At 43.3% G+C, this 17,614-nt stretch overlaps 2 protein-coding genes across 3 annotated transcripts in view; one reads left to right on the top strand and one right to left on the bottom strand.

Moving 5' to 3' along the window:
• The window catches only part of LOC120948094 (uncharacterized), a 139,657-nt gene extending 134,991 nt beyond the window's left edge, over window positions 1-4,666 (bottom strand). Inside the window, exon 1 of one of the 2 annotated variants that reach the window (XM_040364081.2) lies at window positions 4,578-4,666. The gene's annotated coding sequence lies outside the window, so the exon portion shown is untranslated. Of the gene's footprint in view, window positions 1-4,480 lie in introns of both variants that reach the window. The other variant, XM_040364082.2, reaches the window with a different exon arrangement.
• Window positions 3,635-17,614, top strand: part of LOC120950635 (protein obstructor-E) — a 113,713-nt gene continuing 99,733 nt past the window's right edge. The window contains exon 1 of the mRNA XM_049605061.1: window positions 3,635-3,638. The gene's annotated coding sequence lies outside the window, so the exon portion shown is untranslated. The remainder of the gene's footprint in view (window positions 3,639-17,614) is intronic.

Below are 17,614 nucleotides of genomic sequence, written 5' to 3' on the forward strand. Positions count from 1 at the left end.
TTGCTGTACAAAAACACAAATTAAAAAAAAATGATATTTTCTTGATAATTTTATTCCCATAAACCTTTGGCTTTGAATCTGAGATGAAATTTTTAGATGTAAAACTTATTGAAGTGATAAGTTTGCATTGATAAATCTTGTTTCGATCTGAAACATTACAAGCTGATCGCGCAATGCTATTACGGAACAATCCAAATGTTGTGTTGATTATTCTGCATAGCAAACGCATTTTGCATCCTCTTAATGTTACCGTTTCCATGTAACAAATTAGTTATGAATGTCATACAACGTTTCGTTTTACAGTTAGTGACAAATCATGAAAAAGAAGCTGTTTTAGTTTTTTCAATAATACTCGGGAGACAATATTCATTAGTAGCTAGAGCTAAATTAATGGTCAATAGTACCACTTGCTGACTGTGATTTTGATCAATTATTGGCGGTTTTACACAATGTCGGTTGTCGATGTTCTAATAAAATAGAGTATCCGCTTGTTCAGTACGGCTCTAGTTTAGCAGTAAAATTAATAATAAAGCTTTGTACACTTTCACCTTTTTCCAACAAAATTATGATAGAAAGTATTTACTTAGCATTGAGAGCAACAACATTATAGAAACGTCAATTTACAAATATTGCACGTTAAACATACTCCAGTGAATTGAGTGGATGAAATAAATTCACATGAAAAGGACCGCTTAATGTGACACCATATTGGCTTCAATTAAATTATCCTTCCACTCAATTTGCAAGCGACGAGCAAAGTCAAATTATTCGCTTTTAAGCAGTGCATCTGTCATGATATACGCGTGGTGGTGATGGTGGTGAGTGTGCTCTTCAAACAACCACCCTTGGGTAATATCTCAATCAAAAGCAGCAAGATGCAATCAAATGGGAAGGAGGAAAAAACACTCACACAGCCCTCCCCCTAATGGCATCATAAATTATAGCCTTCAGGCTGTGCGGACTCTTCCCGCAATGCGACGCCAAATTGCTCACCATCAGTGCAGCCCGATTCACATCTCCTCAGTTCCTTATCGCTGGGTCGCTGGTGGACTTTACTCACTGCATCTCCCGCCCATCCGACCGATAGAGAGCGGAGTTCACTAATGAACCTTCGTCCTCGTTCCGTAATTATCCTCTCCGTGCTAGGAAACGGCCGACAGCCCGGCCAGCCGGTCCAAAGATCCCGTGGCCGTGTTCCGAGGTGAATTAAAGGTTCCATACATCCTGCTCACACACACACACACACACACACACAAACACACGTGCAGTTCGTCCTTGCACGCCACCTGACCTGCCCAACTCGCGTATCAGTTTATGAAATAGCACGTTGGCGGGAAATAACACCGTAAATCGCGTATCGCCAATCTGCACCGTTACCGGCAACACTAATCACCGCATGGCTCCCAATTGGCGTTGGTAGACTGGTGGTGGTGGAGTGGTCACCCGCCCGCTGCTCAAGCGTTTGTGAGCTCCTGTAGCCTGTTTGAAAGGTGCCCGGGCAAAGGGGGGCGCGGATACACAGAAGAAAATAGAGAAAGGCCACATTTGTCCCGACCGGTCAATCTTCAGCAGCTCGTTGAAGAGGACGTGCGGGAACGAAGCACGGCGTGTTGAAACCCCGCGGTCACCGTTGAAAGGACCGGAAAAGCGCGTTAATTAAAAACAACATCAAAGCGTGCCATGGTTTCAATGAGTGGGTCGCATAGTCACCGTGGTTATTTTTTTTTTATTCTTCCTTTGCTAGGTTTCCTTGTTTTTTGTTCCTCGTTTTTGTTGTTGCTGCTGTTATGCTTTCCCCCGCGCTCTTTGCGCACTGTGCCAGCGTGGAGCCAAACGTTTTGTTCGTGCTGTGAGTGTTTTACTTCGCTCCGTTGTTCTTCCACCTCTTTTTGCGAGCAGCGTCAGCTTTGGCGGCAAGGACGGTAGCCCCCCCGGTGGCGAGATGGTACGGCATTGCCCCGGTAAATGTTTCGTTCGTTTCGTTTTTTGTTTTTTTTTTTTTGTTTTGTATTTTGATTTTTGGGGTGGTATTATGTACGCTGCTTCTTGTTGCTTGCCCGCTGCTTCCTCTAATATACCCAATTTCGGTTGGTGCCAAAAATTGATTTTTCCTTCCTCAAAAGCATAAGCACAAACCACCACAGGAACAAAACCAAGAGCCAAAACAGAACGAGAAAATAAAACATGGAATTTCCCACGTCAGACTCGAAAGGTCGGCTCACGGTGAAGTCGGCGCCGGTCGCACACTATATTACGTTTTTTATTGTGCGTTTGTGTGTGTGTGTGTGTGTGTGTGTGTGTGTGTGTGTGTGTGTGTGTTTGCTGGTCAGCCGGGTGCTGTGGGCTGCGTGAACAAGCGGATAATTTAGCCTTACCGTTTCAGGAAAAAAAGAAAGGTGCTCATGTGCGGTGGTTTTCGGTGAACCGGACGAGGGCACAAATGGGCGATTCGGCTTAAGGAGACTATTAATTCACCTGTTCCACGGCCATCACCAAAGCGGCAGCTGGAGTGAAGGCAAGAAGGAAAGAGAAAGAAAGCAGAGAGAGAGAGAGAGAGAGAGAGAGAGAGTGGAGAAGGGAAGCCAAATTAACTGCCACCAGCACATACGCTTCGTTTGGCGTTTTTTTGTCGCGTTTGATGATGCTTTCCCTCGTGTGAAGGTGTGGAAATTCACTCAATGGGAACTTTTAAAAGATGTTTTCTTTGACCGTGCCCTACAGCAGCAAACACACGCACTACAGCTCCAGAAAAAAAAAAACTAAAAGGGAAGGTACTGCGGACTGTGGAAATGGTTCACGATAAAGCTTACAGCGAACATTCGGTGACACGTTGTGTGCTTAACTTTTCACGTTTCCCGTAAAAGCCGTCAGCAAACAACGGGCAACAATCAAGCACGATCGTTCTGCAAAGTGCACAACAAAAAAAAAGGCGATCACCAAGTCGAAAGAAAATCCAAATCAACGAGCGGAAAAAGCCTCCGCCTCGAGCCCACGCTAGACAGGTGCAGGTTATATTTGTACCATTTTTTTCCGGTTCTATCTGTTTGCGTCCGTTTTTTTTCTTCTGTGCTCCTGCTTTAAGTCTTGCTTCGCTTTCGCTCGTGTTGCCTGCCCAGCGAGCTGTACAAGCCGGTGACAGGGCAAAACGATAAGTTAAGTAGAATGGCACCGAATGGTAACGCACAGCTAAAAGGTTTCCGTCGTGTAAAATGCTCCGCTGCCTTTTGCGCCGGGACATTTCACCTGCGGAGGGCCGCTCGATCGATCGAACGCGCCTTGTTGCGTGGCGTTGCCGCACGGAGGACGTTGCAACCATTTAAACTGACATTATTCATTGCCGGCAACCTGGCCTGGCCTGGTCTGGGCTGACATTGCCCGGGCCCGAGTTTTGCGGTGGAAAAGATTTTTGCACCGTGAGGTCGTCACCCAAGCCTTCTTAATCCTTCCCGTGTTGGGCGAGTGAGCGAACCCGTTTTGCAAAGCAGACACCGTAACGTGCTGCATACGCTTGGAAGATGCTGGCGGTAGCACACTTACGATGTTTCGGCGCGGTAGAGCGGAGTTGGTTGAGCGTTTTTTTTTGTGTAACGAAATATTGCACGGAGCTTTGAAGCTTTCGGTGTCTTTTGAACTTGTCACAGAACTTGTTATTTATTTTGTTTTTCTTTTCAAATTCACTCACTCACGCACACATGAGGGCCAGTGGTTAATCTTCTCTTTTAGCAAGCAGAGCATTATGAATTTTCCTGGCCGCTGAAACAGTCGCCAGAGCAAGCACGTTCCTTTCGTCTTGAATTCCAATCACGGAGCCCATAAACTTACACACAACCTGAGCCACACACACAGCTATTTGTACAGAACACGCATACATACACGCTCACAAAACAACGCCCCACACAACCGAGCTCGTTCACACGCTACTAAACTCGTTGGCCTTAATCCGTGACTGCGCTAATTGAGCTTTGTTATGGTATTTGGCCGAATCGGAACGATGGTGATGACTAATTTCCCAGGCACACTTCCGGTCCCCGCTAGGGGCTTCCGTTACCGTTATAAACCCAACGCCATCTTCAGTTACACACATGCACACACCTACACACGGAGAAAGACACACGAGACACTCTTCGGCGTTGCGAGTAGGAATGGTTCGCCAATATCGTTTAGCTCGTTTGTTCCAAACCACGTGAAGGCAAATGGCTTTTCAGCACAGACTTTTCACTGGTTGGGTCACCACTCAGTACACGACGAGCCGTGAAGGGTTGGGTAACAGTGTGACACCCTTGCTTGCCTGTACGTTAGATGCATACACACCGGCACTGGCCACACATACACCCATTAAGACACACACACACACACACACAAACACCAACCAACAATTTTCCCAAAATGGAAGGCTTGTTGATGTTCATACACGCGTTTCTTGTTTCGGTCTCGCAAAACTTCCGCCCCTAATCCGGCAGTGGAATAAGTTTCTGCGTACCGTGACTGGCAGAACGGCGCCCGATTGATGGCCGGGCGAAGGCTTTCTAAGCCCCGTTGCCACCCGTTGTGTAAACTTTTGTGTGTTTTTGGCTTACGCAGTGAAAAACTGTTCGTCGAGAGCGAACGGACACGGATCCGGTTCGTTGTACGGTTCGGACAAAACTGGAGCAGCATTTGCCGAGGCGGTATACCACCCGCCGAGGGGGGCCCGAACGATGGCCGAACGATGGTGCTAAACGGTCGGGCAGGGTTCCGGCGTGCGTTCCGACGCTGCCGAGAACTGTCAAAGTTCGGCCGCTTGGCGTGGAAAACTCCGAACCCACCTGCCTTGGTCGTCGTCCTTGGTTCGTCGTTCGGCACGAACGTGGAAAGTGAGAAAATGTTCAAACCCTGAGTTTCGCACCAAACGTATTTCCCCAATTTGTGAACAGAGAGCCTAAAGGGCGAGAGCGAGAGAGAGAGAGAGAGCGAAACGTTTCGTAACTGTGCTGTAGTACGTTTGGAGGAGAATGTGAGAGTACGGAGCCTTTGCACGGTTAATCGAGTGCTCGAATAATGGTTGCTGTTGATACGGTGGAAATGAGATTGAGATTTGAAAAATAGCTCCATTCGAGCAGTTCTCCGTGATTTTGAGTAATGTCGTGTACGCTCTCGCTGAATTATACAACACGCTTGGTTGTTGCTGGAACGTGTTAAAAGATAATGCAAAATGATTTCGTCGAAACAGTTGTTGCTACATGTTGCTCCTTCGTTTGAAAATGAGTTTAGGAGTTTCATGAATATCAGCAGTATGAAAGTGAAAAGTCAAACCGTATTGCTATGGATTACATTTTTGGAATTGTAATATTTTCTTGGTAAATTAAATTGAATCGGTCATATCACTGCTTAATGCACTCAACTGTAGCAAACATTTTTAAGTTGAGAAAAAAAGATTTCCAATAATTGTACTAGTTGTAATTGTACTGGTAAGTTCAACAAATCAGCTCATAGCAATTTGAAGAAAAACAAATTAACACAACACATTATTGAACCATGCAAAAGAAATAGAGTAACAAGCAAGCCTTGCAGGAAGTAACTAACATTTCGTTACAAATATCATTATACCAGGTTCCATATTGTTGAAGCTGTGGAGGTAGCCTCTGGTTTACGGAACGAACGGTTCGGATTCATTTGTTTAAGCCGGTGCAAACAGTCTCTTCTAGCAATCTTCCTTTTCTCATTAAATGCGATGGGTGTTTAATTTTATTTTTCTTTGCTAACTGGAAAGCCAAAAGTCAAACATAGGTCTTTGTGATCTCATGCAAGCGGCTCTCCGTTGGACTATTTTTTTATTCTAATCACTAGTCATGTTCTGTGTTACGTCCGAGTTTGGCATATATTTTATAAAATTATAGTAAATAAATTTCATATTTATTAGCTGTTTTTAGTGTTTACAGCTAAAGTCTTTAAGCTTTTAAGACTTTTTCAATTAAGTATTTGACTATCGTGAACGTGACGTTATCCATCATGAGGGGTTTATGAAAAAAAATAAAGGGCACTTTCAAATTACCATACAAAAATGATGTTAACATGTTAAATGTCGTGTCAATTTTACCCCTACTGGCCACACAAGTTTTGGTTACATTTTATACTGTCTAGTATAATAAAAGCAAACTACGTACCTTAATATAGAACTAATCAATAATGTTTACATAAATTTTGAAACATCAATGTAAATACCATTAACACGGAGACTGCAATTTTGTTGAAAATTCGCCATAATTACTTAAGTCCTGGGAAAAATAACCTCAAACCAGCCGTTAGTCAGGAGGCTCTATGCATTTTTTTGGTGTTTGTTTTGACAACTTACAGGTTTATACCAAAGAGTATGTAGCTTAAAAGATTCAAAATTTTGTAGTGTAAAAAAGGTGTTTTTTTTCAAAAATACCGGCAAATACTCAAACTGCAAGGGTGTCGATGTTACCCACAGTGTCGAAACTACCCCTACTCCCCGTACAATTATTTAGTTTTTAGCGTCTTTTTATCTTCTAACATCAAACTCTACATGTCGGTATCCTCCTAGACTCTATCCTATGTTATTCTGGAATATATCCTATATATTCCTATAAATATTGTAAAAAATTTCGAAATTAGGGTATCAAACTACAGAACAGCGTTCTAAGATCGGCTTGACCAAACTGCAATAAAGCTTTTTAATGCAGAATGGGTTGTCAAAGTCGTTGCATATATTGTAAATGCAACATAACATCCAATTTGCTTTGCATATAATATTTACGATGTGCGCTGTGAAGGTCAATTTCGAATCTAGAGTAAACCCTAATTCAAATATAAGCTCTACCCTTTTCAACTTGTTGTCATTGGCCAAGTTATCAACACCTAAACTGAGAGGGCATTTCAATCGCATCATTTGATGAAAGCCGACAGAGTGGCTTGTAGGTTGATCTGATCATCGAAACAGCAAACACATGAGAATAATTTAACATCATCGGTGAACGTTAAGAAACTATTCTCTGGTAGCACATATCTTAAGCCGTTAATGAATAGAATGAACAGCAGCAGCCGTAGAACGCTGCCCTGCGATATCCCCGATGAGCTATACAAGGCACGAGAGATTGGTTTACCAAATTTAACTATGTAGCTTCGATTGATGAGATAAGAACGAAACTAGTGAACAAATTTTCAATCTATGAATATTAATATTCCACCGAAAAACTTTATTTATAGCACAAAAGTATCCTTTCGTTCGAAAAACGTTACCAAACCATAACGCGTAAGCTTTCATCGGTGCGCCCAACACAAAGAGCAAGGCACTGACCAACTAAAAATCGGACCGCTATGACGCAGAGTAAAATCAAAAAACAAAAACTTTCGAACAGTAAGCTGCCATCAACGAAAGTCGCCGGTGCGTATGTGTAAGAGTAATTAAAATGTCATCTCCAACGTTCCACGAACCATTGCTCGGTCCCTAACCCGACTCTTCTAACTTTCACCGGCACCGGTCGCCGGTTACGGGGTTTCTGTCTGATTTTTTTGCGGGTGTATGTGTGTGAGTTCCATTTACGACAACGGTGCTTGCCGCTCAAATGCATCCACAGCCTGGCAAACCTGGTAAAACATCAAACGGTGGCGCCGTTCTGGAAAAAAAATTCGTAACAGATTGCAACCCCGTTTGCCCGGTCGATGGGTTGGGCCCGGCGGGTTTTTCAGCTGTCAAAAATGGAAGTTGCCAGGGAGCAAACAAAAAATGCAATAAATGCTACCATTATGTTTCACGGCTGATGGACATGCGGGTTTTAGCTGAATCCATCCCTAATCGGTACCGATGTTCAGCTTACTGGTGACCGATGTTCCGAGCAAAACTCCAAAACCGCGCGCACCAACGCATGCTATCAAGGGTCTTCAAACAAAAAAAAAAGTAATATCCCTGTGTAATTGTAATAGTCGTTGCGTATTGCGTTGCAACTGATACCGCCCGCAAGTTCGGCTTGATGGCTTCATTTCTGGTGTCCAACGGTAGAGCACTTCCGGATGACCCCAGAAGCCAACCCGTACAGCTACAGCTAGCGACTGCACATTCTCTCAAACAGGAGCAAACAGAGCCACGCAGGAAGCTGACTGCTGCCCGGGAATGCTTCTACACGATCCCACGTGGGAATGTTGCTGCGCATAAATACTCGATGCTGGAGGAGTTTATTTATGAAGCGCGTATTAATATTCAGCAGCAACCAAGGCAGCACTGTGAACATCCTGCACTCGGCATCTCGCGTCTCTAGGGGACCGGCCCGTTCGTCGATGGCTAGGTGTGAGGGAAGCGTGAGGTAAAAATGCTTCCCATACCGACACAACACAACTTCGTGGCTGCAGCTGAAGAACAACGGCAAGTCATTCCGAGCGGCGCACTACGTCTTTGTGTCCAACCTCGGGCCGACGAAGGCGCAACGGGGAGGGACGAAGAAGCCAAGCATGAGGGTTTGTTCTGTCCTGCCACTGACGAGCGAAACCCATATATCTACTTACATGCTTCACGGATCACAGCCAAAGACAGTTTCAAGCACCTTTCAAAAGGTCGACCGTCCCTTCTGATGTCAATGCGGGCCGGCCGAGACTGAAAAGGCCAGACGTCTTCCGCATTCCGCGGTACCGCACGGGCGGTAGTGAGGTCCAGCAATTTCTGGCAGCTTAAACATATGTGCGCAGAGAAGCATGGATGTGTATGTTTGAAGGTGTGTGTGTGTGAGAGAGAGTGTGTGAGTAACCCATCTTCTCGGACGAACGTCTCTGCTAGGGCTGACGAAGGTGTGAGCCGATGTGTGCGGAGGGCGGAGTTTGATACGTGCCTCGAAACCGAACCAAACGCCACGGTGTGCTGCAAACGAAATGAAGTGAGTGATAATTTACAAGATCTATTTAAGACGTCGTCTTATCTAATTACTGTATAAATAAGGCCGGGAATAAATTTACCCCACGGCGCGCGTGTGTACGGCAGGCGTTAGACACTCACAAACTTGCACAGACACACACACCTTTGCTTTCTTCGATCGTGCGTTGTTTGATGCTGGAATGTTGGGATGAAGTTAGGATCAGAGGTCGTCACAAAACCAAAAGCATATGGCCGATGGCGTGAAGATGGAACACCGCTACCGGGCCGGAAGACGTATGAGAGCTTTCCTTCACTACCTCTGTACCCGTAGCACTTTGAGCTTTGATTGCTTAGGAAAGTGTTTTAGCTTTACGGGGAAATGGTTTGCTACGGTTTGCTTTAATAGAGATGGTGTACGTTTTATTTCGACTGTAGCAATCAGCTTTCGGTACGGCCGGGACCAAGAGAGATTGGAGTATTCGGGAAAATTTTGCAATTTTGCAATTATGGTGTGTCTGGGCTTTCTAAAGGTACTGCACAGATTTTTTTTTCTTTGGTACAATGTCGTTCAAGGCCTGTCTGTACCACTAGTGGACTTGGCTTGCAGTGGCTTATTAATTACCTTAATGAAAATTCCGGTCTGGTGGTACAGTCGTCAACTCGTACGATTCAATAACATGCCCGTCATAAGGGTTCAAGCCCTATAGTCAGTCGCTATACGCAGGACTGACTATCCTGCTACGCAGGGTAGTCCATAAGTCACTGAAAGCCAACCCCGCTTCTGGTACAGGCAGGCTTTAACCGACAACGGTTGATGAGCCACAAGAAGAAGAAGATGTGAGAATAATCAGTTCTACGTACAAAGACACGTTCCATTCGGGGCTTGAACCCATGACGGGCATGTTTTTTAAGTTGTACGAATGAAAGAAAATGTACCCTTAAATTTTCATCCAAAATCAATGCATAAAAGCAAATATTTCAACAAGTAAATCTCTTCCGTGCTGTCGAATTATATTTTCTCTTTTAACAAAGTATACTTGAATTAAAGACCTCACAAAGAATGAAGATATGTTTTGGAAGTATAATTTATATTCAATGGTCAATGTATGAGCTGAAGTCGTTGGCAGCTTCAAAGTTATGCCATTTTTTCACTTTCTTCATTGGTTTAATGTGTGATAAACGTTTTAAAAATTGCCTCCAAGTTACAAATTTCTGATTTTCCACCATTTACAGATTTGCACAAATCGACATTAATTTTTAAAAAATGCATTCAAAATACATGAAGAATACGCTTTTTCTTCTTCGCTTTGATGCATAATCTGGTAAGCAATTCAAAATAAAAATTCCAAGTTTTTACTTTAAATTTACACTTACTGCACTACCTTGTTTTTTTTTGATTAGCTGTCTGGTAGCATTATTGGTAGGTTTTTTTCACGGATGCTCCAATGTCACAGATCAATTGAAAAATGCTTCATGATGCATTAAAATAAGAAGTGTTGGAACAAGCTGATTTTATATCCATTTAGCAATTAATGTTCTCCCCTTCTTGGTTCATACTAGCGATGCTTCTTAAAGTATGTCCTTGAGTAAGCTTCCTTGTATGGATCTATTTCTCTCCCGCACCAACTCACACACACTCACATCCAGTGGATGTGGTATTGGTATAATAAAAAGCACAAAAGAAATACAAAAACGCAACGCACAAAAAGGCAAACCACAAAAACTGGTGCGAATTGTAACGACGCGGCATAATAATTCAGCCGGAAATTAATTCCTTACAAGAAAAAAGCGGAACCACTGGATGAAGGGTACAATGGCCGTACATCTTGCCCCCTCTTGCCGACCAGTCCGGCCAGGCAGGCTAGCGAAGCACGTGCGAAACCATAGTCCGGTGGTGGTCCATTCACATGCTTGTCGTAAATATTTCTTTCCCGAGCGGTCTTGGTTGGGTGGAAAGTGTCGGTTTCGGAGAGCTGGACGGAAGCTCCAAAGATGTCCCTTTTTTTTCGACGCTTGTTTGAATCCTCTGTTCGGCTGGTCCTGCCTCTCGAGCACTTTTGTGTTATTTTATCCCTGGCGATGATCTTTCCACGTTTCAGCACCTCCGCTTCGCTTAATCACGTTCATCCAAGTGGGGCTGCAGATGAAAGAATAAATGTTTCTTCGCATGCGGAACTGTACCGTTTTCTTTATTGTCCTCGCCAGCTGGATGGATCGGTAACGCGTCCGGAGTGTGTTGGTTTTTGGGAAACCAGAATAACAAATGGTTCCCGATAAACCTTCTATGCAGTGTAAAGTGGGAGGATGAAATGGTGGTAAAAAGTGTGAAGGGAAAACCTCCATCCTTCTTCACCGTCTGGGAAGGATCTTGATGTGCTCAAAAAGTGTCGCATCTATGCTAGCGGAAGGAGAGAAAGCTTTACCCCGAACACACACACACACACACACACACACACACACACACACACGCGCGTACCCGTGCAATCCATGTGAGTGCAAAACAACGCCAACACAAAGCCTTCCGGGGGCCGAAAAATGTGGCGAAAGAGTGGTAGTGGTGTAATTTTTCCTGATTATTTTATATCCCTTAATGTCCTGCTGCTCGGGCCCGGGTCGGATGGCTGCACCATAACAACACAACGACGTGGGGCTCACGAATCCGGGCTCCAGCTCGCGCATCACATTCCTCCATTTTTGTGGGTGGTTTTCCTTCATTCTTTCGCTAAACAGACTCCTCAGGGGAGATGTATTCTCGGTCGATTTCTTCCAAACCGATCAGACAAAGTCGGTAAAAAGACAGAGAGAGATAAAACCACACAACAACACTAACGCTATCAAAAGAAGAAGAAAAACACAAAAAAGCCTCCAGAAAGGACTAAAGAACGGAAACGAATTTATTTTGATTATCTAGCTCTCTAGCTGTCTCTAGGCTAACACTGTTCCGGCAAACGTACACCACGCGCGATGGAGCAAAGTAACCAGTGAACGGGGGCTTAGTGCTTGAAAACGGGCCCCCAACCAACAGCACTCCCTCGGCATTAACCGAAGTGGTGAGCAAGTGTGCCCCGAGTACGATGCACCATTCGGGACCTGAAAAATAGAACCGGGCTAGAAAGTGATAGACCATACCAGGCCAAACATACAGCCAGCCGTGTAAAACTTTGCTACGAGCATGTCACACAAATGTGTCAGCTTTTATGAGCTAACTGGGCAGGATCACACGGCACGTACCCGACCGGCCACCGTAATCTGATGAGTGCGAATACGGTGGAATTCGTTTAGCTTAGGGAAACGGTATCGTGGGTGATTTGTTTCGCTTGTCACGATACGACGCTGCGCTCAGTGCCGTTGGACGCATCGACTGACAATATTACATGGGTTGGGATGGGAGTAGAACAAAAATGTGTAGTGTTGGTATGATTTGCTCGATTTTAAACTGAAGTGTTAAGTAATGCGATAGAGTTATTCGATTGTATTAATCTTGCGATTTATTTAAACATATTTATTGTTTTTCTTTACTTTGCATTGATAATTGTAGGAAACCCGTCAAATCTATATAATGCCCCTTGTTTTAATTAGTAATAATAATTCATTTGTTTGTTTGAGATCTAATAAAGGTCTTCTATCTTATGATTTAGTATTTGTGGTCTCAATTTGTGATGTCTTGCATTGCTTTTTCATTTATAGCTACGATTGAAACTCTTCAAATAAAAATCTCAAAGAACTTGTAAAGAAAATATTATGTTATTTTGATAACGGCTCACAGTATTTATTCAATCCACATTCCAGCTGTGCACTATTTCAGGGTTGAACAGCATATTTTGAAATCATAAACATTCCCAAATAGCCAGAATTGCTCAATCAGCTCATTTTGGCACGCTAAAGATCGCTGCTTGAATTCGCCTTTTGCAGTAGATAAACAGCATCAAAGTTCTATGTGGGTCTTTCAAACAGCGGCTAAGCAGCTTCCTTATGCCACGGTGCCAGGGATTATTTTTCTTTGTGTTTTATTTTCAAGCAAGCGTCATCGATGAAATAAACAACAAGATTTTTTTCGTTTAAACACATGTGTATATTTTTAATTTCTTTGTATTGATGAATTACACACAAATTTACACAATTTACTGATAATTCACAATCACTTCACTCAATATTCATTCTTCAGTTAACGAATCTAACTTGTGCAGCAGCAATGAGATGATTGCCGGCGTCAGTCTTTGACACTTTGACAAGAGCCACCTAGTACCGATGACATGCATTAAAAAGCTATAAAGTTCCACCAAGTTCAGTACCCTTTCTTAACAAGCCTTCAAGTTCCATCATGAACCCTACACATAGTGCTAATCAGCCGCGAAGTTTCAAAGAGTGCCATGTGCCTGTTAAAAAGCTCCATAGTTCCCCAAAGTACCGTCTATCTCTTAATCAGCCACAAAGTACGACATCGGAACGATTTTTCGTTAAACAGCCCCAAATCAGCTATAAAGTACGAGCTGGCTATTTGGGTTGTTATTATAAATTATAACAGTGATTCTGATAGAACATGCTGCTGAAAAGATTAGCAACAAAGAAAACGTTTCATTGTTACAGCAAATTAACTTTATGTCAAGAGAATTGGACACTATGACACCCTTTCTGGACAGACTCATTGAAATTTCATATTGTATTTGTCCAACAAAGGATAATAGAATCCAATTCCATTCACATAAAAATTGATTGCCTGTAAGAAAGACTCATGAAAGTTTCTCACTAGCATGAGAATCCCTCAAACCCATGTAAACCATTTTCTGGGTGTGATAGGCATTTAATCATTCGATTTGTAAGCAATAATTTTATAAGAAAAGTTTCAAATAAAAAAAGTTGAAAAACCAGCGTTGTCTATTATTCACGTTCTTGGTGCCACGTCAATTGCTAAAACACAAAACGTTAAAAACCTGTAACAACTTTGGGAAATATAGTCATATCCATCCTTTACCTCTAGTTCGTATTCTTCTGCATAACACAACAATGGAAAAAGGTATTGGATGGAATACCGTCGCTGAATAGACCAACGAGACGAATGCAGTGTAAAAGACACAAAGTCTCTGTAATTCATCAAACAAACAAACATAAACCCTTGTATGGGCCAAGCAGCTCTGGCTCGCGACGTGCTTAACTCACCAGTTCAATTTCCTTCTTTGCCTACTAACCACTCCCCCAAACAGAGCAGCCATTCGAGATTTGCACAACAGCGCATCATTTTCATCGATGCTAGGTATGCTCATTGCACTGGAAAGGAATGGATAAAAGTTCAAACGCATTAAAAATCCATTAGAATCGCCTGCCTAAGCCGTTGGACTATTAGGGAAAGGTTTCCGTCCTCTTCGGGAAAAGGCAAATGCCTACTGAAGGGGAAGGAAATAATACCAAATGGATGAAAGAAAGTCGCTAAGAGAGGGAGTGACTTAGAGAGTGGAAAGAAGAGTTTGAATTATGGACCTGAGCAATCCTCACAGGAGCACATTTTTCAAAGTGCATCCAACAGCAATGTATGACGAAGATGAACCTATGCAAAACCGGCTCAACCTTAGGATGGGGAATGATTGCACTTTTAGTTTTTCACACTTTCGGTTTTCGTCACCTTATCGTTTTTCGGTGAATGAGGAAGCTTGTCGTTTTTCGGTGCGCCAATCTGGAAGAATCTGACACCCAGACAAGGAGTTAGGCTTAACACCGTCTCGAAAACATATTAAACGGCGCACGTACCGTTTTTTCGCGCTTCGATGTGCAATTTGTTCCGACACGACACGCATGAACAATTGTGCCCCCACCGCTGGAATGCCGTGTACGGAGCAGTCGGGGAAGTAATCAACCCGCACGCGTTCGGTGCCTGGAACGCTGACGCCCACTCAGACTGATTGTTTTTCCTTCACATTACCTCCATTGTCCGCCAAAGATTGCATGACTGGCATTCCTTTCTCGGCGCGCTCGGAGGGGGAAACGGAACATCTAACGAGTTCGGGATTGACGGCGTAGCGGGAAGCTAGAACATTTGGCTGCTTTTATTTCATCTTCCGCTTTCTCAGCGACGTCAACGGTGAAAATACGCCCTCATACACCAATGCACGCTTACCGATACATATGGGCTTTGACTGTGGGAAAGAGAGGCGGACGAAGAGGCTGACTACTAGCTGCTAAGCGGCGTGCGCAATTAAAGAAGCATAATTAAAAATTAATTTCAAGAGTGAGCACATTAATTTCTCGCCTACAATTTGTGCAGCCAGGGTGGGCAGCGAGAGCGAAAGACATACGGTCGGATTTGCCGACAGGCTGCATCCCGCGCGGGTTAGTGCGTTTGTCACCAAGTGGTATGAAGTATGAAGTCCCCCTGCTTCTGCTCAATTCCTCCGCCTCTCTGCCCCTTTCTCCCATACACTAACGGCAGCATAGGTTATACCGAGAGCACGGAGGCTAGATTTTATAACCAAAGACGAACGCTCGATCCTCAACATGAGGCGGGATTATACGACCTGAAAATTAATTACAACTTGCTCACTGTCACTGGCGTGCATCGGGGCCGGGTGACCGGGTTGCCAACAGGAGCAGGTGGAGGGATCTTCATCACCTCCGGCTAGGGGGAGTGCTTTTCAATTAGGAAAATCTCAAATTTGGAAACACTCCCACCCGCTAGCACACCAGCGGTGCGAGCGTTAGGAGCGTTGCTTAGAAGCTGTTCCAACGCGTCCTTCCATCGCTGCCAGTGACGCAAGAAGAGAAATGATCTTGCGAGTTTTCGCGGACGGAAAAGCATTTTTCACTTTCACACCGCGCACCGTCGTACTCTGTTGTGTTTGCAATTGTCGTTGCCATTTTTGCGCCGCTTCCAGCTTTGTGCCTCGTTTTAGATGGAAGTTTTGTGTGAACGCGTTGGGAAAAGTTCTGAAGCGTGTGAAAAAGACGCGAGCCGTCATACGCGTGGTATGATTTATGCATTGTGGTTGATATGATTATTTGTTGGAACGAATCGAAAGCTTAATTGTGCTTAGTCACATGTGACGGACGCCATTTAGGATTGTCTATGAAGTTAGTGAAATTGCGATTTTTGTTATTTAAGCGACAGTTTAAAGGCTGGAAATATGGAAACGAGATCTTATGAAGAGTTCAATAAAACATAAGTATCATAAAATAAAATAATAAAATGATTTTACTTTTATTACGCAAGATCCGGTGCCGGTCTGGTGGTAAAGTCGTCAACTCGTACGACTTAACAACATGCCCGTCATGGGTTCAAGTCCCGAATAGACCGTGTCCCCATACGTAGGACTGACTATCCTGCTATGGTAACAATAAGTCACTGAAAGCCAAGCTCACTTCACTAAGTGGGTACAGGCAGGCCTTTGACCGACAGCGGTTGTTGTGCCGAAGAAGAAGAAGAACTCTAGATCATGTTTTATGACACGTAGAATGGAACGGAATTATTAGTTTGCAATGGAGCCGCATGGTCGTTTGTGTATTGCCTAATCGATAATAATATTGATACTAACATTCATGTATTATGCGTTTTCTTTTCGAATTTATTTTAATTTAGGTGTTACATTATTTACATTTGCTCCTAATAATAACTCTATTTCCCTACTTTACCTTAATTTACCGATATTAATAAAACCGACACCCTATAGAATAAACAGGCTCCCAAGAATATGTACACGTCCCCTTGGTCTGCCTTGATCTCGTAATGCTAAATAACCCAGTTATCGTGCGTTAGTATAAGTAAATTTAAGTTAATCTTGCATATCACATATTGACGATCAGAAGCTTTGTGCTTTTATTTATTCATGTATTATTGATATTTTTATACATATTATTTATTTGTTTATTTTTTATTTATTAACTTATTCATTCATTTTTTATATATTTTTTTTGTTTGACTAAACTGCTCGTTTGTAATTTGTTCTTTTTTCGTTATTTATGGTGTACATTTTGTTTAGGTCCTAGGTGTGTAAGATTTAATTATAAGCTGTGAATTGTTATGTAAGCTACCGGCTAGATGACTTTATTCATCAAAAAATAATAAATTAAATGACTACAAACTTACAGATAATTCTATTTATTTGCTATGTCATTAATAGGGCTGAAATAAGTTGAGAAATTTATTTTTAACAACGTGATATTTTATTACCTGTATATTTTGTTAACGTGTTTCTATGCAAAACTCAAGTAAAATATTGAGCGACTGACATTAACTTAATTATCTGAATGTCCCGGCTCTAATAACTAATTTCATAAAACCTGACGCATATAAATCCTACCTGTAGTTCAAACGCTCTTTAACTAGCGTTGAAAATGCGGCATCAAACAGTCGTGCCACTAAACTCGAGCATTAAACTCACCACGCACAGGCGCCCGACACACGGGTACACGGGTGCAAGTGTTACGGTCGTAATGGAATGTCACCTTCAATCCACTGTTTATCGTTTACAAAACGCCTTTCTCTTTCAATAACTACCACCCATAATCCAGCAGCTACTAATGGAGGTTCTTTCCCAGCCACTAGCAGGCTCCTTCAAACTGGTGGTTGCTGGCAGAATTGGCACCACACTACACTGCCGCACGACTCCCTTTGTGGCAGGGTGGCAGAACAATCGCGACCAGCGAACAGGTTACGGTGATGCAGGCTGTTGATAACAGCGTCACGTAATTTGCTCACCCCGACGCAAGCTACGGGAAGGACGGAGGGTCTCGTAAAAGGGTTAGCGTGCCAGCTAGAATCGCTGGAGCTTTGAAAAGTTGGATTGC

Source organism: Anopheles coluzzii, chromosome 2 (assembly GCF_943734685.1).
Source record: "Anopheles coluzzii chromosome 2, AcolN3, whole genome shotgun sequence".
NCBI lineage: Eukaryota > Metazoa > Arthropoda > Insecta > Diptera > Culicidae > Anopheles > Anopheles coluzzii.